At 33.1% G+C, this 22829-nt stretch overlaps 6 long non-coding RNA genes across 7 annotated transcripts; 4 read left to right on the top strand and 2 right to left on the bottom strand.

Annotated features, from left to right (window-relative positions):
* Positions 1 to 5898: 5898 nt before the first annotated feature.
* On the bottom strand, positions 5899 to 6599 carry LOC124455435. Its single transcript, XR_006951847.1, has 2 exons — positions 6448 to 6599; positions 5899 to 6110 (listed from the first exon to the last, which is right to left on the bottom strand). It is a non-coding gene; the product is annotated as an uncharacterized LOC124455435 (long non-coding RNA).
* Positions 6600 to 9115: 2516 nt separating this feature from the next.
* On the top strand, positions 9116 to 9329 carry LOC124455438. The gene is made up of 2 exons (XR_006951851.1): positions 9116 to 9150; positions 9267 to 9329. It is a non-coding gene; the product is annotated as an uncharacterized LOC124455438 (long non-coding RNA).
* Positions 9330 to 11868: 2539 nt separating this feature from the next.
* On the top strand, positions 11869 to 12251 carry LOC124455436. 2 transcript variants are annotated; one of them, XR_006951849.1, is made up of 2 exons: positions 11869 to 11930; positions 12199 to 12251. It is a non-coding gene; the product is annotated as an uncharacterized LOC124455436 (long non-coding RNA). The 2 variants fall into 2 exon arrangements; XR_006951848.1 differs by having other exon boundaries at positions 11871 to 12003.
* Positions 12252 to 12716: 465 nt separating this feature from the next.
* On the top strand, positions 12717 to 13221 carry LOC124455437. Its single transcript, XR_006951850.1, has 3 exons — positions 12717 to 12798; positions 12982 to 13073; positions 13155 to 13221. It is a non-coding gene; the product is annotated as an uncharacterized LOC124455437 (long non-coding RNA).
* On the top strand, positions 13221 to 13604 carry LOC124455434. Its single transcript, XR_006951846.1, has 2 exons — positions 13221 to 13274; positions 13348 to 13604. It is a non-coding gene; the product is annotated as an uncharacterized LOC124455434 (long non-coding RNA).
* A 2913-nt stretch (positions 13605 to 16517) lies between these two features.
* LOC124455440 lies at positions 16518 to 18753 on the bottom strand. The gene is made up of 2 exons (XR_006951853.1): positions 18605 to 18753; positions 16518 to 17293 (listed from the first exon to the last, which is right to left on the bottom strand). It is a non-coding gene; the product is annotated as an uncharacterized LOC124455440 (long non-coding RNA).
* Positions 18754 to 22829: the final 4076 nt, after the last annotated feature.

The following is a 22829-nucleotide window of genomic DNA, read 5'->3' as shown; positions in this document are numbered from 1 at the left end:
CGTAATTGATGAAAAATAAATAGCTTCACTGATTATAACTGGTGTCACACTATTTTTATAACATATGGATATACAACGAAAATTCGTATTGTTTATTTCAGTCATGATTATTTGAAACCTGTGCGTGTCTCAAAATGATAGTATTATTTAAAAAAATTAAAATACATACATAAATTACCCTAAATATGCGTTCTAAAATGTTAAAATATTTCACATATGCACAACATTTCTTTTGATTATATTGAAATTCCTGATTGGACCGTCGAAGCTCTACGTATCCAAGCTTTGTAATTTAGATATCCATTTTTTGGCTTCTTCCTCCGTCGCAACATACAAATTATACAATCGTTTCTCTGTACGAAGCTATAGAAGCATATAAGACAGTGAAAATAGTCTTTAAGAAGAATAAGTATTTTACATGCATGATGGTTTCCATCGGTTTTATTTCAAAATTTTTAAAACAGGGTTAAATGTTATCAGCGTAAAATGTTAGGTTGCTTTTTCAATGTCAAGCTAAATCAACTAAAAGTTGTAAAAAAGGATCATCTATAAGCTTCAGAGAAAATTTAAAAGTTCATAAAAGAGCTTCTTACCATTATTTAATGCTAGCCACGCTTACATCGTTCACAGAAAATAACAAGCACGATTAACCAAATGGTTTTTCATACAAAAATTTAAACCAATCAAAATTAGTGATGATTTAGTGAACCTTGAAGCTTCAAACAAACAACACTGCGATGAAAGATACACAAATATATTTACTTATGTCGAAAAAAACTTGCTTCTCGTTTGCTAAAAATATCAATGAAATCCACAATTTTTATAATAAAAAAAAAAAACACGACAATACAATAACAGCACTTTTACAATCATGTTTACAGTTTTATCGTACAATTAAATACGTAATTGCTCCATTCTTATACAAATTATTATTTTTTATATACAGAAATAAATTTCCTCTCCTAACAGATACCAAAAAAGCTCAAAACTTTGCATTTCATTCAAGCTGGTGCACAAAGACATTTGCTCTTAAGGTAATATCCCAGGAGAAGTTTTAAGTTGGAACAAACAACACCCTCCCATGCAAAAAAAACCCAAAGTAAACAGAAAAGTCATTTTTCTAAGTTATGCAACCAAAGTCAATAGAACTTTGTTTTAAAAGTTCGTCAAAACCATGGAAGACATAAGACTATAGAGCAAAATATTGAAATAAAACTTACAATTCAACTGTGACATTTCACATGAAACAATTTCAGATAAGTTGACAACACCTTGACAATGAACATCACTTACTTCATCATAGTAACGAAGCTACAAAACCAATTAATTTGTGAAAACACTGACATCGTAAAATGTTAATGCTAAGGACAGCAAATTGCACTGAACTAGAAATAAGTGCATCGAATATTTTGCACAGCTTAAACTTTGCAATTTTCACCATCAAAAGTCACAAGCTTTAAATCATGCACCTCCCGTTCTCAGAAGTTCTGTTAACAATTCCATGCTCTGTCAGTAATGTTACGATTTTTAAAATGCAAGTTTTGTTACTCTTACTTTTAACGTGATGTCACAAATAGAACAATCCTGTGCGCACATTGTCTTGAAAGTGTAAAGTTGTCATAACAGAAAGATAAACTGATATTGAAAGCGTGATGTTTTTTATTAAGGTAAGAACACGAATTCATATGAATAGTAAGCTGACATACACAAGAATAAAATGCACATGACTAATTAAGCGCCAATAAAGACACCGACTTCAACTCAGCCCCGAAATTCTACATGGGAAATCGATGCTTTAACCAGAAAGTGGAAGTCGGACGCGAATCTCTGTCTATTCCAAGAGTTAAATACTCTTTAGTTTTTTTCCGGATGTTTTAGCTCCAGGCACAAAGTCACGAGAATATTTTCCTCTTAAGTGTTACCATCAGTTACTGCAATTATCACCTGTCCGCTTACTAGTCGGTTGCTCGTACTTCTTGCTTGGTGAGTGATTATTTTGGGTATCCAAACAAACTGAGACTTTTAACTTTGCAATATTTAGATCCTCATTCCCATCCATTGCAATATAACCAAATGTAACTTCCAAATAAATTTCCTAACACCAGTTTCTCTTTTTGATCATTTTGTGTACTATCGTGGCTAGCAACCGTAGTCAAGCAAACATCTTGTGGGTGAAAAGTAACAATAGAAAAACTTGTTCTTTATCAAGTGTTTAAGCTCAAAACTTTGATAAATACAGAAAATGAAATGCTTAGAATTTTAGCACAATTATAATGTTTTTAATTCTAATATCCATACAAATCACAGAAGTAAAGTATCACAAAATATGATTTTGACTAAATCAAAAAGGCATAAGCTATGGTAAGAAACAACAAAGTTAACCTATGTATAGTAATTTTTAACAGAAACCAGTAGACATTGACAATCTGAAGCTTTATCTTACATCGTTTTCCATCTTTAATCATTACATTCCATCAAAATATCGTTCACTAAAATAGCCAATAAAGAACATTACCTGATGGGTTTCCGTATCCAATAAAAAATACCGTTGCTTCCATTGTTTAAATAAAGCACCTCGTTTCCATAGATACCCACACAAAAATTTCGAAGATTTGTTTATACTTGGAGAATATAGAATGATAAAGATTATTTAAATGAGTAATTCATGATAAATCACTTTGGCTTGTGTAACTAAAGCTTAATCAGGGACAACCCAATAATATAAAGTGAAACTTTACAATATTTCTTTGTTTACATATTATATAATTGTAAATTTAAAGTAAAGGAAAATGTTTGCAGTTAACAAACATCAATGGAAGTTCACTAGTTTCTTATATTGTACCTCATGTAAGCTTTTGTTACTAGTTGATGGCATGCTATAATTCTGGTCTTTCAGATTTTTGTAATTAGGACACGTTTTAGGAACACGTGATAAGTATTTCTCGTGGCAGTTGTATCCACATTCTGTGCTTTTGAATCCTAAAAAAAACACATTTTAAAATACAAAAAATTTTTGGTCGCAGGAGCCAAAATCTCTCCACAAAACGTTAACGTAACTACGACGCTTGGTGAACAGTTTTGGGGTATCAAGATGCCAAGACCGAGCCAAGACATTTTAATTTATTTTGGATAGACTTAATTGAATAAATATCTTAAATTATTAAATTATCAACGGCACACACTCAATGAAATTTATGATAGACAAAAGCGGCGTCACAATCATCATGAAATAAATTATCAGTTGTATGACATAACAATTATCATAAATCTAGCACAAAAATATTGTCTGGCTGCGATTGTTTCACTTTCATTTCAAAATTAAATTTATACTAGGGGTATATTTAACTAACATGAACGCGCGTGCATTCTGCTATAAAGCTTTGCTAGTTGTAAAATTTTATTAGCAAAATTTCCAAAGAAACTTTGCACAGTAGACAAGATTAAGAAGTGTGTTTATAGATGCAACGGAAAGTCAACTGTATGGCCATCATAGATAGATAGATACACAAGCAAACCATACCTCCTTTTCCAACATTCCATATCACTTGTAGACAGAAATCGCAGTTCGTTGGCGTAAAGAAACTGTGAGGTTCAAATGAATGGGGTCGTGAAAAACCTTGGTTACTGTAGTCTTCGATTTGAAATCAATCTCTACTTCAAATGTATAAATACGCAGCAAAAGTTGTAAACATACTTTTGAATTACAAATTTTAGCAATTGCTGTCACTTACAAAAGTTCCGACATTAAGATCTTAATTTTACGTCCATTTCAGTAAAAAGAAATTAAATGAACATTAAAGTAATGCGTTAACTGACTACTTTTCAAGATTTTATCAAAAAATAAGAATTCAGAGACATTAAAATTTTGTACAAACTGTGTTCGAGAATCTTTCTAAACGGCGGCACGACACTAATCTCATATTTTTTGAAAAAAAACTTTTAAAAACACTGGTGCTGATTAATGCAATGTTGCACAAGAGCTTCAGTTTCCCAAAATTCATGGAAAAGTTGCGTGGTTATTGCGGAATTTATTGTCATTATATTCTTCTTAAAACGCTATTCCTATTGATTTATATAGAAACACTCGTGAAATTTTAAATAAACTCGAAATTTTTTGCAAACACACGCCCTTCCTGTTCCTTTTTGCCATGTAATTTATTGTTTCTCCCATTCACGTGTTTCTAAAAATCTCTAGAAACAAAGAAAGTTTTTTCTAGTTTTTAAAGAATACAACATATTCCAAGAAAACAGGAATACAATTTCACGGTTTAGTGCTACCAGCACAGCAAAACAAAATGTTAAAAAAAGTGCATTTTTATAAGTTGCCAAACTAACACAAAAATCCTTTTGTATATAGAAATTATTTTACCGGAAACCACATAATAGAACGAGTACATTGCATGAACGAGAATATTTAGTCAAATCACGTAATCATAAAATGGTCATTGAAGCTATAAATTATCTACAATCAATATAAAACTAAACATAAAGAAAAAGAACCATAAATACTACCTCAAGTATTATGTCCATCGTATCTCGTTTGTGTAGTACACCACTACGGACTCTGGAAAACTGTTCGTTGTATGTTAAAAACTGTAAAGAAAAAATGCCAGTCAGTTATGATGTTCATTAGTACCAGGCAAACACCACAGTCTGTGATGGTATTCATACCATGCACATACTCCAGTCTGGTATTCATACAATGCATACACTCCAGTCTGTGATGGTATTCATACCATGCACATACTTCAGTCTGGTATTCATACAATGCAAACACCACAGTCTGTAATGGTGTTCGTACCATGCACATACTCCAGTCTGGTATTCACACAATGCATACACTCCAGTCTGTGATGGTATTCATACCATGCACATACTTCAGTCTGGTATTCATACAATGAACACACTCCAGTCTGTGATGATATTCATACAACGCACACACTCCAGTCTGTAAAGGTACTCATACAATGCATACACTCCAGTCTGTAATGGTATTTATATGTACAATGCACACACTTCAGTAAGCAAAAATTAGTTATGCTGCATAAATGAGACCTAAAATATGATATTCACAAGCCATTTACAAAAAATCCAGAGGATGACCTTTACTTAATGTCTGCAAAGTAAAAGTAAAATAACACGTCAAAATGAAAGTATATTTGCTATAAATACCGTTTTCGTTATTTTAGGCTGTTCCAAACGCTCCCTTATTTTTTTCCAACGAGTTGCAAGTTTGTCAGCCTCTTCTTCGATGCGATTATATTCGTACAAATGATATGCACAGCTACTACTGTCGTTATGAACCGATCCACAAAACATACCACTTCGACAGCTTGTAGTAAACAATATGAAGCGTTAGCTATTTTATTCAATAATTTACGCATGGTTGAATATTATTAATCACTTTTTTAACCTTATAGTAAAGTTTGCAACAAAAAATAACACTACATAATGTTTAAATGGAAACATCTTAACTATTAAAGTACTCAATAATTTTCAAATGGAAACACGCTAAGTATCGAAGTACTTCACTAATTTTTAATGGAAACACGCAAATCGTAGAGGTACTTTGCTACGTTTTAAATGGAACGCGCTTACTTCTTAACGAAAATATCTTATTCATACCTGTTGGTATCGTACTTGTCTTCTAACTTCTGTTGTCCTTCCTCGGCAGCAGTTTCTGTCTCATTTATGACTTCTTGATCAAACTCTGGACCAGTGGAGACATTCTCCGAAACAAAATAACTCCATAATTTTAGATGGAAACGTTGCAATGAGGACGAAGCACCTGGGAATTTAGAGATAATGTATTAAATCTGGTTTACGAGAAAGAAATCTTCTAGATTTGCTAAAATATGGCTGCAAATCAACAACTCACCTTTCTAGGTGATTTTTTGTGTAGCATGTCGATGTAATCCCAAAGACTTTTTATGTGAGATTTAGAAGTCTTTGCATCTTTCTTTTTAGCATCTGATAGCCAACCCAACTGCACACGTTCGTGCTCTGAATCCAGTAAAAAACGTACGAAAACGCATGGAGACATGATGATAGGCGAGGAAATGTAAATAATACTCGTTGAATTCGAAGGATAGTGGATACTGACGTAATATCTGAGAACATAAGAAATATGTAGAAATGAGTAATTTTTCCAAACTTTCATGTAAATATAAATAACTGAGAACACAAACAATGCAAGAAAACTTTGCAGATAATGACCACGAAAGAGTTGCTCTTAAGAGTTAAATGTTTATTTCAAATTTATGGCGAGAAAATTTATGACTAAAATTTTTGATCGAATAAAGTTTTCAAAAAATTTATGCTTAACTCAAGCTTTGGTCAAACTTTTTTTGTGTAATATAAAAAACGTTTCGCACAATACTCAACACAACTGACACAAGACAATTTTAACCCCAATTATTTAAGATAACTTTAAGAAACAATGATAACCTGATGGACGCCATCAAGAAATTGCAAGAAAACAGACGTGAATCCACTTGATTGCGTTGAATGTGTATGATTACAGCGATGTGAGAAACGATGTAAAAAGGACGACCATTCTTTTTCAACTAAAACTTTAAAACCATTAATTGTTCGGTAGTATGGATCTAACATTACTTGAGCAAATGACGTCACCTACAAAAAAACAACATGAAGTATTAACTGTAGTTGTTCGTACGTGAGGCAGAGACATTGACAGTTCGATCATCGGGAGGAGGGGAGAGTGGAGAATATTTATATATGCATATTAAAATGGATCTGAAAAAAACACATTCGATTTTAAAGGAACTGGATATGACAAAACGTAAGATCTTGAGGTTGGGTATTGAGGGCTTACACTACTATCGCCATTGATTATCGCTAAAACAATAATACAGATAATAAACACACCAAGAAAGATTACACTATAATAATCTGATGTGTGAATTTTTACAGCTTATGTATAACCACATTGAGTTCTATAAGATATGGGGCCGGTTGTATAAAACCGTAGTTAACTTTAACTACCTTTTAACTGCAGTTAGCGCTAACTACTTTTTTATACAACCGACTTAACCGCGTGGTTAAATTTAACAACTTTTTAACTGCAAAAAGTGTAGTGAAAAAGTAGTTAAGAGCTTTATACAACCGGCGCCTGGAGGGAACACGTCAACAAAATTACTATAAATTACTAGCGCGCGGCCAGTGGTCAAAAACATGGCGGATTTTGGTGGTCAAAGTCAGTGGAAAGACGCGGGCTCATGAAATCAAAACTTTGTCTCCCACCCTGAATTGACCACCACGATTGCGAGTATAGAAATTATCAAAACTATTTATTTTTCTAACACAAACACTTTTTTAAAGTTTTATTTATTAAACAATCCGCCAACTTCCGTGGTTTGCGGATGCTGAAATAGCAACAGAAAAGGAAACATTTCGAGACTCCGGTAAGTAGCACAGTAGTAGTACAACTATTTTTTTTAACACGATACTTGAAGAGTGTTTCTACTACTAAGTTTTAATTTAAAGTAGTTTTGGTCCAGTCTTGTTTGTTCTTCACTTTATCGCTCGCCAGTTTATGGAGTTTTACATCCATCTTGTGTCATGATCGAGCTAAACTCTCCTGATTTGAATTGAGTTTACCTCCCAAAAACGAGGCAGAATTAGTTCCTATTGTTTTTTGAAAATATTAAGGGAAAGTTTAGAGCAGAGTTGTGTTGAAATTGAATCCAGTGCAATGCAAAGTGCAATGCAAAGTTCTAAAGTTCCCCTTTAGAACTGTATCTTTTTTGGGAAGGAATAAAGAGAACTGCGACACCTGGATGTGCAATACGTTTGAGGTTTTGTATATAAAATTAATTATAATCAATGCTGGTTTTTTAAGTATTTTAATGTCACAAAAGTAACATGTGTTATTTGAAATACTACAACCTAAAAATAACACCAAAATTTACAACGTTTTCCGTTATCTGTGATTGCAAAATGTTCTAACCGCTTTGTTTTATAACATTGAACAATATCTATAAACATAAGTTAAAGAATATTTGAAGAATCAATGCAATCAAATTGATCTAGATTTCACGTACTTTCACGATTTACTCTCTTTTTGACATTAAAGTGTTCATGTAATGAAGCCCAAATTTGTATATTTACCTTCTAATGAAATAAGCATACCTTTTATTTTCTCCGTATGAGCGTGTAAATTTGAAGGGGATTCAGCATCAGAAGTATCACCAGACTTTATTTCTTCAAAAAAGATATAACAGTAGAGCTGGTGAACTATTGCGTAAAATAGAAGGGTGTTTTTTATGATAAATACGTTTCTATGTGAAGACTAGTTTAACTGGAGTTTATAACGTTTACTGGATTAGATAAAAAAAAACCCAAGAATCAATTCTTCAAGTAAATTATTTGAATTTCGTTAAACGTTCTTTCCAAGAACAAAGATATATATCAATCTAGGTTTTTAAAGTAATAAAGAAACTTTTTAAATTCCAAGTATTGTAAATCTGGTATTTTTCTTAAAATATTTAAAATAAAAATACTGAAAAAATGTTAAACTTTATTTATATTTTAATTTTTGCTTAAGTTTTCTTGTTCCCAGTGGCGTGCGGTGACCGAATTTAATAGGCAAGCGCTGACAGTGATTCCACAATGCATTCAGTCATGTTGCATAGGTGTCGTGAAAATACCGAATGTAGAAGTAGAACATAAAAGGATGAAAATTCTTATGCTATATATTTTATAGGAACATCAATATTATTTATACCTTACATCAGTTACATGATATCTACCGGATACAAATATCAAAACTACTACGCAAAAGGAAGCTCTTGTCAATATCATAATCTTGTATTACATGCTACAGATAATATCTTCTACATACATAAATTGCAAGACAATAGGCGCGAAATGTATTGTAGCAGTCGTGATTATAACAATTAAGAACAGCCAGTTTCGCGCACAAAATTGGCACGGTGTGTTACAAACTGAGGCCATGGCGTTGTTTAATGTTTCAACACAGTCTCAAGCTTAAATAGATGAATAGCATCAATTGACAAAACGGCTTAAATAGATAATAATCATCAATCCAAGGGAAACTCCGTAACTATCCAAATTCAATACGTTTTGCGCACTCGCGAAAAGTTAACATGGCGGAAAAACGACCAAAACGTAAGAATTCACCATATTATAGATATTGCTGTTCAAAAGAAATGGAATCATTGTGTATAAAATTAGGCAAATTTTAACTACAATTAAGCTATTATTTATTCTACCTTGATATACAGCGTGTAAAAAGAAGAAATCCGAGACTCTGGAGAAAGTTCTGAATGATGGTTTAGCCTTGTTGGCGAAAGAAAAAGAATCAAAATGTCGGGGGAAAAAGCCTTCTCATTTTCGCTTAGTGCAAGTTGGTTGTAAGAGGTTGACCCACACGCCTTACCGCTGCCGTCAAGGATCAATTAAGCAAAATGGTAATGTTAATATTTAGTATTTATATTAAAATTTACTATCTTCAGTAGTATGTTGAGATTGTTGTTCTTGTTTGCAATTTTATGCTAAATAATATGTAGTATGCATGTGTAACTACATCATGCTATGAAATTTTGTACTTGAAATATTGACTGTACAATTTTGCTGCTTTAAATCATATATGGCTCAAACAATTTTGTCCAGTGTCCTTAGCAGATTTGACTATTTAGTTTCTTATGGGTAAGCAGAAAGACAACTGAGTAAACTGTCATTACATTACCATGCATGGTTGTACCTAAAACTGTTACAGGTCAATGTTGTTTAAGTTAGGTACTGTATAAGAAATTGCATTGTAAATTTATATTAGATAACCAGCAGTATGATAGCTCTGTGGCTGATGACTTTCAAGTAAATGATGAGCACAAGCAAACAGACGTTGATATTGGTAAGCATCAATGTATATGTATAATATTAAGTTAAATGTAATAGATTTGTCTAATGATTGCTCATGCTTGAAATGCTTTTGGTAAAACTAATAATTGCATTTGAAATCAATAATTGCAATAATTTGTTGAAATGCATGTATGTAGCTCTATCCACTTTGATATTGAGCACCTTTATTTGAAATTGTCTTAGATCATATACCGTCTCATTTAATCAGAAATTGTCCACAACAAGCTCACTCAGCTAACAATTTTAATTTCTTTACTGGTTAAATTTTTATAATATAAGTCATTATTGTTTTGTAGAGCTAGAGAATCTTATATTTGAATGCAGAGGACTTTTGGCTTCAGAGAAAGAGGATGCCAAGAAATGGTCTGATCGCATGGAAGAGCTTCATTCTCTTTGGGAAAATAATAGATCTACCATATTCGAAACCTTGATCCAATGTGAATCAGTTGATAAAGGCACACCATGCTTCAATTGTGGGGAATCTCCAGGCTTGATAAAGTGTCATCAGTGTGGTAGTAACTGGCCAGTCTGTGTTGAATGTGATAGGAAAATTCATGAAAGAAAGCCATTCCATGATAGACATGGGTGGATGGGTAATCATTTCAGACCACTTCAGCCATCACATTCATTGGATAAAATGGACAAATAATTGAAGTTGGTATGTCATGTAAATATGGTAAAAGTATGTTAAATGTCATATGCACTATGCTAACTGATGTCAAAATCAACCTACATATGTAGCTACTTATAGGTATATAATTTGGGGTGATATAATTCTATTATTTATACAAAAAGGTTTTATCTCCCAGTCTAATGATGAAAATTTATTATATTTGTTTCTTAGATTGCTATGTTTCTTTGCATCCTGTCCAAAAGTTTTGTCATGGCTGCTCTAGAAAATCAACCTTTCACTCCGTGCCCAGTAAGGACATGCTGACTATTTGTACAACACAAGGTAATGTACAAAGTATTTTATACTTGCAATGTTGAACATGCAAAATTTTGTGTTTGCTCCAATAAAATGTAATCTTATTGAACCGACAACTGTTGACATTAATCTTTAAACATTTTTGATTTCCTTCTTCATCAGTGTTGTGAAGGACTACTATATAATTTACTCATTAATTTACTGTAGTATTCTTCTTACATACTGTAATAGTTACATGTATACAGTAAACTGCCATCCTATGTACATAATGTCTTTTTAGTTATCATGTTTATTAATCTTTTTCTATTGTTAGGTCGCTTTGACATAAACAGTACATCATTCAAGTGTGTTTCTTGTTCAGCATTCTTGATGCCGACACTTGCAGATATTCTTGGTAATGGCTACTGGCCAGCAAATCCAAAGTCTTTAAATGTGTTATTTTCACAGGATTTACTTCTGCTGTGGAACACAATGCAAAAGAGAATGCCAGGTTGTTCTGAGTCCAGTTTTATTAGATCATTGGAAGACATAAGTGTTTCAAAAGGAAGGGTGCGTACATAAATACTTTGTGTGTATGCCACATTACTAAGTGTAAACTCTCAGCATTGTACATAGTTTTTTGTGTAAAGCAATTACCATTGTCACTAGTGTTATGGAAAACATCCAAATTCATGAAAAATGTATATGTATGTGTGGCAAAAGTCTACAATTTTTTCTATGTGATTTCTACTTTCTTTCAATTTTTAGTTTGGATCAATAAATCCACGAACGTTCACAAAAGCCTTTCGAGAATGGAAATATTTTAATTATGAGGTGGAAAAAGCCCAGGGAAAAGAGTGGATGTTTTGTCCTAGTTGCTCATCCAACCAACACTCCTGTCATGTAGATGGCAACATGAAGTTATACCGATATAAACATTCAGGAAGGTATTATGTCAAACTCTGTAATTTTACACATTCTAAGGAGCCTTTCATAATGTAAACTCTTGTTTTCTCTCTTATAGAGAACAAAGTCAGTCTTACTATGGAGATCTTTTATTTCTTCGAATGAACATGTTTCAGAGCATATTAGAAAGGTTTATTCCACTCCCCAAGTTCGGGTAATTTGGAGGTCATGCTTTGCACTGATGTTGAAATGTTTTGTACAGTTCAGTACAATACACCATTACATGAGTAAAGTTCTTTTCATTATAACTCAATACTTACCCTTTTGATAATGATATTTATTCATTATTATTGGTTTTGCATTTTGGCTATTGTATTCATTGTAATAAATAATAAAATCGACAGTTTAGCCTTTTCTGAATCAATATATAAATGTTCGTTTTTCCACGATCATGGTTCGAATTTGAATCTTTTGTGTTACAGAACTTTTCTGATGACGGGAAATGTGGTGAAAGTAATTGGCGAGCTGCTGGAAATAAAGGAAAACGAAAGAGTCGTCTAGACGAAACAGGACTGGAAATTGCAGGTTGCCGGCATGCAATTGCTCAGTGGGCTGTAAACATGTTTCGCGGAGAGATTTATGGCTACTCTAATTACATCCATGTTCACAAAATGATTCCAAACAATGTTAAATACATTTGGCAAGATATCATATGTAAATATTGGAAGTGGGCAGTGAAGGCATCAAAGTCGGATGAGTCAAATGCTCACGAAATAAAACCTGCTTTATCTGTGATGCATGCCAAAGCACATAATTGGACATGCCAGGTACACTGGTATCATGTGTTTTTATAATGAATGCTGGCTGTGTACTTATACGTATATCGATGTTCACTCTCAGTATTGTCTACTCAGACATTAATGAATTTCTTATAAACAAGAATTTCCAAACTCGTCTTATTTTAAGGTATTGTGGGAGGACGGTGGCAAAAGGTTCTGCATATTCCACAGGAGAGGAAGTTGAGCAGATTAATAGTTACCTTTCGAGACTGGCCAACACTACAAAGTACATGTTACCCGAGTGTAAGTGTTACTTAAAATAAGTTTATAAAATATGTTTAATTATATTGTAGACTTTATTTGTTGGATAGAACGATTATCCATATAACGTAGCTATCGTCCACGTTGGTCTCAAGTTACTGGAACATTTTTTATGGTTTTCAATTGATGTGTCATGCTATGTATGTGCTTTTTTGACAATTTTAGCAAGAGAAGAACTCATAACTGAACATGCTCTTGCGTGGAATAAACGGAAAATATGTGATCTGTCCAGCTCCCTCTGCAAGAGATATGCAAAGGTTGCTTCTCAAAACTATTTTGTACATGCGGCCAAATAACGCTACTAACAGCCGTCATCCTGATAAGTTATTTTCTTTTAGTATATAGAAGCTCAAGAAAATACAAGGAAAGAACTTGATGAAATGGTTTCTGGCGTAAATCTCTCTCGAACCACGTTGATTTCTTGCAGTGGAAGAGTGAAGTTCAACGTATTGCAAAAGGTAACCGGGTTTTACTTGCTGGCATAATTTAATACGACTGTGCAGTATATCATATTTTTTTCTGTTTCTGTAGAAATGGAAAGCTCCTTCTTCACGTATTTAGCCGAAGAAGAGGAATTGTACGTTTTGACCTCCTCTTTAACCGATACCTCTTTATTGACATCAAATGTAAACATCTCGTGTGTTGAGACTGAAGACTATCTTTCTGCCCTGTCAAAAAAGATAATTCAAAGATACTCCACCGTTGAGGATAAACGTAAAGAGTTAAATCACTGACTGCCAAGCTTTGTCGTGATATAACCGCCGATGTACTGCTTGATAGAGGAAAAAGTTATTTTGGAAAGTGCCTTGAAGTGTCTTAAGAATGAACTAGAAATGTTGTCTTTGCCATAGTACAAAGGAAAGCAAGCGTTGTAAAATTGGGAAGTATGTTTTACATATACACGTATATTACTACATAAGAGGAGTGCATTTGTTAGCAAGAATCCATACTGAAGTCATTGCAAATTTAAGGCAAAATAGATTGTTTCTTATTTAGTATACTTACCTGTTTCTTTTGCCTGTAGACTCAGCAAAAGCAAGAACAAAGATAAGACAGAAGATGTCTAGTGATCAGAAAAACATTGACAAAAAAATGCGCATATTCAACGTATTACAGTTTGTTGTGCATGGTCAAGAAGAAACAGTAAGACTCGACGAGTGTTCTCTGGTTGATGGCATGTTTCCCTGGACTCTCAATGGTGTGTACCTAAAACATATTCTGTAAATTCCAACATGCCTTAAGTAAGAACTTAAAGTTACTTAAACGTAATGTTATAAAACATCTTTATATAGAAATTTCTGTTCGACTGAAATGTAAAATTGTTGACAAGTTCGAACATTTAGAAAGACTGGAGGAGGAGTTAATTCTTATTAAGCAAGAGATGAGTAATTATTTGCGATATTACAAAGATATCGTTATTCCAAAGTTGAAAGCGGAAGTAAAAGACATGGAACAAAGTCTAAACTCAGGTATGTATAATGAAAGTCACGTATGTACTGTAAAAGAGTCCATGTGCTCATTTTAAACAAATCATTGTAAGACATAAGCTTTTTAGATTTTTTGAGCTTCTCAAATTTTCAACACGTTTTGTAGAAAGAGTTTCAGTGAAAGACACTAGGAATGTTTGTCAAATGAAAGAGTTGAATCTGAGGTATATACATATAATCTTCCGTTAAGCACCACGAATATGTATGGAGAAAATAAACAATAAGTCGTGCGCAACAAACATAATGAAGGAACCTTAGCGTACATAAAATGTTTTTGTGGAAGAAACCAAATGCCATGTAATCTATTATTTTTTAGAAATCCTTGTATGCTTCTTCGTCTCATAAATCAAGACGTGTTATTTTGGGTGAGATAGCTTTGCGATACAAGGGTATAAACTTTGCAAAGCAACAGCTAGACCTTGGATCCAAGCACTTCTCCTGTATTAACAGTCGCGATGTTTTGGATACTTTAGTTAGCAATGAGAGTGATATTGAAAGCTACAGCAACAATGAAGACGATGATCTTTTTGATGACAATGGTTCTGATGATAAGATCGATGATTGCTAATGTTGCTAGTGATAAATGACTTGTTATTAAACTTGTATTTATACTGTATGAATCCAGCTACAATGAGTGGGTGCAACCATGAAACCCCTGCCTTAGAGCAGCTAATACGGGTCATAATTATCATTCCCGGGAGACTGGAAGCATTGTTATCCATTACTGATATGATCTGTTGCAAAAACGGGAAAACGCCATAAATTATCATTTGTAATATTAAAAGTGAAACGTGCATTTTGAAAAGTCCTTAAATATTCTTATTATGATTTTTCTTTTATCTCAACATTGCGCGAGGTTACACGTTTGTTTTGGTCTAGTGTTATCTTTTATTGTTGATTTTTTTGAAACGTTCTATTCTTTTACACATTGTTCACCATTGTTGTACCATTGATCAAGTTGTAAACCATTGTATTACATTACAATTTACATTTTCACTTTACTTATTTTACATTATTTATACACACTATACACTATACACTATACACACTATACACATTATACATATACACACTATACACTACACACTACCACACTATACCACTATACACCATTACTATACACATTACACTCCACTTACTTCACTAATTATCCACATATACACACTATCCTTATTTACAACCACTTACACATTATTACACTTATGAATAAATTAGTAAACATTGTAACTCAAAGGAAATCATGGTTTACTAATAGCGCCTATCGATAAGAAAAATATTTTTGCTATGTACTGGTGATGGTGTATGCAACAATAAAGAGAATAATAACTTTAATGCCTTTAACAACGTTAATCAGTACACGGTCTTTCTTACCAAGAATAAATTGTCACATTTGTTACGTTAGAGAAGTTAAACGATTTGAGAGTGAATATAAAGCCATAACTAATTACGTATGTTGTGACATTTGACCATTCCCGTAACGACATTTGTTAAACAATTTACAATCAACTGCAGTAAATTAAATATTTGGTTGTTCGTCACCAGAAATATTTCCCAAAATAATTTTTTAAAAATCTGTTAACTCATATCAAAAACTCATATGACTTATATTTTTTAACTTGTTAAACTGCGCGATGATGATGAATTATAATCAAAACGTGTTATAAGACTAAAATCAAAACGTATATGACTAAAAACAATCAAGGGAAAATAAAATTAATCCATTACCAAAATTCAATTGCATAGCAATCAATATAAAAAAAACTATATGGAAGATATATTTACATTATTTTACATACACTAACTATCAATTTATTTCGGGAAGTTATTATTCAATGCCAACAATTCAAGCGGCCATTCGTAAAACGCCCCTTTTTCGACAAAATCTCCATCAAACTCTGTTGAAGAAACTGGCTTGAGTTTACAGTTTGGCATTACGTAATCAATGACTATGCCAACATGACTTCTTGGTACAGGGCGGTTGTGCAAAGTTTTCATAGAAAATAATGTGCATAAAGCTTGAGGTATCTTGTCTTCATTAAAAACCACTAACTTTGAGCCTTCGCCTGATTAAAATATAAAATACATTTTTAGATAATGTATGTCTTGTTATAAAATTGTAGAGAGACAATATACAATAAGACTTAGGATATCTTTTCTTTTAGGGTAACATACATAGCTATTAATAAAATAAAAGCATTTAGCAAATACACAAACTTTAAATGTTTGCAGTTTGCTGTTGATTCGTTTAATAGTGGCGTGATTCCTATTTCTGTAACAAAATAATTTGTTTTTTTTCTGAACACCTAAAATGTCGATGTTAGTATAAGACGCTATACATTTTTTGTACTTTTGTATGACGAACTGAAATTTGTTATTGCAACAGTAAGTACATTGGTACAAATAAATACTACAGACTGAAGATAAAGAAACATTTAATATCTATTTTAACTTTCTTCTGATAAATACTTTGAGTGGACGTTAAAATTTTCGGGCTCTTCGAAACTGGTTCTTCATCTTCATCAGGTTTGTCGTAGCTACAAAACTTTTGAAAATACTGTTGTTCTTCGTTAGTATTGTTACCATTAATCTCGATAGTCTCAGCAATGTCATTAACATCAGTGCATCCGATTGTAATAATTGTGTTTTCGTTTGTATCATTAGCGTTTTTCTTCGTTTGGTTAAAAATTTCGTTGACGTTGTTCGGCTTTTCATTGATGTTGCAAGCGTTTTTGACGACGCTGTTTGGGTTTTCTTTGCCGTTGTAAACAGGGTTTTTGTTAGCGTTTTTGGAGTTTTGGCTGTTGTCGTTATGGTGTACGTTTGCCTTGTGTGGGTTTTCGTTGGGATTGTTCGGGTTTTTGTTGGTGTTGTAGGGGATTTCACAGTTGTTGTCAGCTAAGGTTGAAGAACTTGACTGGGAAAATTCGTCCAATGTGTTAGCGTGTGTTTGACCAACACTTTATGGCTCATTTCTTCCACTTCCATCTCCCCTAGAAATATAATGTAATGAGCATACTGAAAACTGTAAGTCTGTAACCAATACCATGAACAATAAAAGTTGAAATAGATGTTCTGCTTCAAAGACAAAAAAGGATATAAATCATATAATTTATATCGCTATGAAATGTAAGCATCAGCAAAATGCTGGCTCTTACGTATTTGTTATTGTTTTTGTATTTGCATGCTTTTATATTGTTGGTTGAAACTGAAAGTGTAGTTAATTCAGAATACATCGAACGACAAACATGGATTTTGATTATTAAGTTAAAGCTAGTCTTTCAAACTAGTAGCTGTAGAATACAGTAGGATCATTTCTTATTGTATCAGCAACACTACTACGAGAAATTAGTTGCTTAAGTGGATCTTTTCATGGAAATGGAATACGAACAATGGCAAAGCCAGCTCACAAAGTCAGGTCGTCTTATGCACATGAAAATTTTACGAAAATGATTGACATTGCAAGTATTACGATTTAAGCCCTATTCACACGATATAAACTAAACTGAGTTCGGTCGATTTGATCCAACCCATCTCAGAGGTGGAAAAAGTCTTGCTATGCAAATATTTTCGCGTTCATGATGGCAGAAACAATCATTTTCTAAAGAAATGAACAATGATAATGTAAAATTTGCATAGCATGAACAAATTTTCCTGCTGGCTTCCCCACTTGCAATATATAGATAGAAGACGTTCCTTATTATCATTAACTCCTAATTTGATTTTTATTTTTATTCAATGAAAGCAAAAAACGTTTGTTCATACAGTTTCTGTGGTGGAATGGTTATCGCATGTGTTTAACATTCCAAGGACATCAGTTTAATCCTGATAAGAAACAATATTTGCAAAATTTCATCCTTAATTACACATTCTAACTAGTACATGTTTTTTCATTTGCATACAAAACTATCACATGAGTAATACCAATACAGTTAAAAACAAACTAGGAATTCATTTAATTAATAATACAATGTTCACCATTCGACCTTAATTTATATTTGTTCTAATCAACGGAAACGTGAAAGTGTTTGTGTATGTACTGTACTGGTAATCACGTGTGTCTTAATATGCAAAAGGTCCTGAAATAGAACTTATCAAATGTTATAATTTTAATGCCTGATCACTATGCTAAGCCTGTGTATGCGTAATATATTGTGAGGTAAGTCTAAGGGTTGGATTAGAATATATTCAATAACAGATTAATAGAACCACCAGATCATGGATTTTCATAAATGAATGTTGCATAAATGAACACACGTTCGCTTTCGCCCTTAGATGGAGTTCATCCAATTTTATAAACTTACGTCGCATGAAATTGTCAAAAAGCTTTTCTGTTATTTTTCCATACTCTGTCTCAGTAAGAAACTTGGCAGCTGGTCAAGGAGTGCCGTGTAAGTGAGTGGTATAGCCTTTTGCATGTCTTCAGAACGACAAAACAATAATGTGTTGGTCATGATGTTCATTTAAGACAGAAGCCTAAAATAAATAAAGATTACAAATAAACTTTCTTAGTTTGCTTATAGTAACAAAAGCCGTAAGCAATCATCGGTGGCAAAATCCTTAGAAAATGTGATTTTCAATCATGTTAAAGCAAATTCGTTCCCAACATGAACGACTGGAAATAATTAGTTAAAAAAAGTTTGTAAAAGCTCTGCTGAAAGTCATGGTCTTTTTCCTGCTGCTAAAGTTTCCTAAGACAATGCAAAACAACAGGAGGAAAATAACACCACCACATCTGCTCGGCCTGCGCACATCTTTCCAGTTGAAAAAAATGCTACACATTCACTTATACAGCAATGCATACACACATACATACATTATTGTACATACAGTAAATACCTATAGATACATATACTGTACACAGACCGATGAATATTTAAAGTTTGATACATACACAGAAGCAAATTAGTAGCATGTAAATATTTAGCATACATTGATCACACTTCCAAAATTATTCCCATTTGCAAATATTGGGTTGGTCTGTATTGTATAGAAGTATCTTGAGAATTGATACTAACTCTGTACATCATTAGTTCTCTTTGGGACGGGGCGGGTGGCTGAATGGTTAATTACGTGAGCTGTAAGCCAGACGGCGCGGGTTCAATCCCGGCTCGTGGCAATGTGTCTGTAAACCTAGCCCGGGTTGACCAAAGCCATGTGAGGGAAATTTGGTAGAGGAAACTATGTCCTCGGATGGACTGTATCTGCATCTGCAATGTTGCAGCCTTGTCACACTGTGCAGGGGCGGATCTAGAGTATGTCAAATCCGTCGCGCGACTGATGTTTGAAATTCAAAAATTACCTATTCATATTAATTAAAAATCATTAATTATTCTTACTTTATTATCGCATTTACTTCGTGATAAAAATCCAGCTTTATTTATTATTGAAAACTAATGACTAATGCAATGAATATCTCCTTGGTAACCAGATCAGTTGAATTTTAATTGACCTGGAATAACCGACTGATAAGCGGGGTGGCTTGACTGGTTCGACTTATAAAGGAGTCCATGAACGCCAGAAACGCTATTTTATTGGTCAATGGCCAGATCAGTGGACAGTCTAGAATAATCTCGACCGATAATAAGGGTGGCCGGACCTATAAGGGAGTCCAATTGCTATCTTACAATTGGTTCATTTGAATTTTTGTCTTACTGTGATTGGTTTGACCGATTTCGACTGATAGCCAACTGAACTAACATAGTCAAGCTCAATGTCTGAATTGAATGTTTGATCGTTTCATAGTAATTTTTATAAGCATGATAGAAACTTAACTACAATCAGATGGAATTTATGGAAATCTTTTACAAATTCATATGTTGACATGAATGCTGCTTTCCAAACTGAGAATTTTTTCAAGAGGGTGAAGAATTTATGGATGAATTGTAAATGCTTGGCAAAGACGATCTCGCGAGCGACATTTCAGTCATTGATGTTCAAAAGAAAGCCAACATTGTTTTGAGTTTTATCAGCAGAAATTTGCATCGAAAATCGTAAGTAAAGGACAAGTGAAGTGTATGCATGAATGCAATATATCAAAGTCAATTTATGCGAGTGTGTGATGCGATTTATGTTAATATGGCGTATGGTAAGCAGATTGATGCTTCTAAAATTGTTGTTGCCGAAGGACTTTTAGCTATGATTTCTTTAATGCTTGGTGAATCGTGGCCGTTATATGGCATCGAAATCCTACATTTCTGCAATATATTTCAATGGACAAAAAATCTGTAGCCATAAGGTGCCATACTATTATTTACTTTATCATAAACAAATGTTTGGGGCTTTTCAGTTTATGATCATTGATCATTCAATCATTGGACTGTTATATAACATATTGTTTTTAAGATTTGAGAAAACTAACATTGATTACATGAGAAGCTGTTTACTATAGCCTGTGATTTTGAGTTTTATGATCCATGAAGCTTTTTATTTTGACAATTTGACTGGAATGGTATTAAACCTGAGTATTTCACATACATGAAATGTTGTCCCATGTCACATATTGTCCCCTTTTTTAACTGAACACCTCATGTAGAGATGTAAAGGTGTGTTAATCTACGGCTCATACCACATTGTTGCCATAAATTCCAAAGGGCTATTGATGTATGAAAAGCATTTTCTATAAAGTAAAAATGTCTTCCTATGTATGCAGATAAACCTTGAAATTTGGCAAAACAGCAAAGTATTTTTCATGATCACTAGGTAATTTTTCTGATGATCATAATTTCTAAACTAAATTATTTCTGATTTACATTTAAACAAGCTTTTATTATATGAAAAGATATTTATCATAACCAGTAAGCATGACACATAAACCATTTTTAACATTCATGTAATTATATAATTAAAGACATGTTGGTTACATTCTGTTTGTATTTGATAATACAATGCTACTAGTGATTGCTATATAGCACACCTTGCAGAAGATAATAGTCTAGTGAAATGCCTAATAAACATTTATGGCATTAAGCTAACCTTAACTGCAAATTTTCACTCTGATAATTTTTGCTTAATCTTTGGCAGAAAAAAATTTTGAGTTTTTCTCAAAGGGTGAATTTGCTGGCACTGATGTGGAGATGGGTAAAGAGTTACAATAAACTTGCATGGTTTGGAGTCTGAGCTTTTCTATATCTATGAACTGTCACTTGTAGTACCAAATTTCTAACTTAACTTATTACATAGAGGTTTGAATGGGGGTCTCTAGGGGGATCTATGCCTGACAACTTGGTAGAAATTTTAAGGAATATATCTGTTTTTGAATAGTATTATTGTAAAATAAATTTACGTTCCTAGACATGCTAATGAGCCATATATTTGGCATGATAATGAGCCTAAATATTTGGCAAAACATTCAAGTATTGTTCACTTTTTTTTTTGAAAAAAAAACGTAAGAAAAATGTGTTGTTTTTACGCAAAAACGATGCCCACAAAATACATTTTGTATTGCTCTAAAACGATGAAAATGGCATTTTCAAGACTCTGAAATTCAAAATTTCTCAGGGTAGAATGCCTCAGACCCCCCCAGGTGCGAAGCGCCTCCGATGTTTTATGACTGATGTTTGAAAAATCCTAGATCCGCCCCTGCACTGTGTGTCACGCTCATATCAGCGTTGTAGTTGCATGAAAGGTACGAGTGATTGTAGTCGGGTCAGCTGCTTTCACTATAATTTAAGTAACGGAGTCCATTACTATTATTATTATTATTATTGGCGAGAAGGATTTGTCACACGCATTTTCCTAATTCTTTCCATGGAATTTACACGTTTCGAAATGAATTCCTTCGAACAACTTTTACACTTCTTTGAAGCATTTCCATTTTCTGTTCCACAACCATTACATTGCTATAAAAAAGTATAACAAAACATATGCTTCAACCCCTTAAGACAAAACTTGCAGCAATACAAAATTCACCATTCACAAAATACAACAGGCACAAATTGCAAAATTTACAAAATTCAAAATTTACAAAATACCAAATTCACAAAATTCACAGCAATATACCATTCATAAAACTACATTTTCAAAAGTACCACATGACTATGTATGAGTGATGAGGCCAAGAATTGAAGGGTACCTTTTCATCCTATTTTTATTGGTTGTACAGCCACAGGTCAGTTTTAGTTGTCAATTGTGAGGATCTAGTATATAGGGGTAATGGGTTAACCAGAAAATTTGACAATGTCTGCACTCTGTAGTTAATCCTTTAACCAGCAATATGCTTTACTCATTTTTTGACAAATGCCACATGACTTTACTTGTCATTTGGTAGCTATGGAGCTAAATTAGGTTATTAGAAATAAGTGATAGTATAAAATTGAAAAATGTTGTCGTTTATTTAAAATGTTTGTTATACAATTGACAAATAAAATTGGCAATGAATAAAAATGGGCTTAATTCATTGATATAAAATAAGTGGTTTGTCTTGATGCACAAGAGTTGTCATTCAACTGATCTTTTATGCTACTATCAGAAAAAAACTTCTGTTGATATATAATATTGTATGTTCTTCAAAACATATGTCAACAGGTA

The sequence above is a fragment of the Xenia sp. Carnegie-2017 genome, unplaced genomic scaffold, assembly GCF_021976095.1.
Source record: "Xenia sp. Carnegie-2017 unplaced genomic scaffold, XeniaSp_v1 HiC_scaffold_4, whole genome shotgun sequence".
NCBI classification, from domain to species: domain Eukaryota; kingdom Metazoa; phylum Cnidaria; class Anthozoa; order Malacalcyonacea; family Xeniidae; genus Xenia; species Xenia sp. Carnegie-2017.
This window is presented reverse-complemented; position numbering and strand designations above follow the sequence as displayed.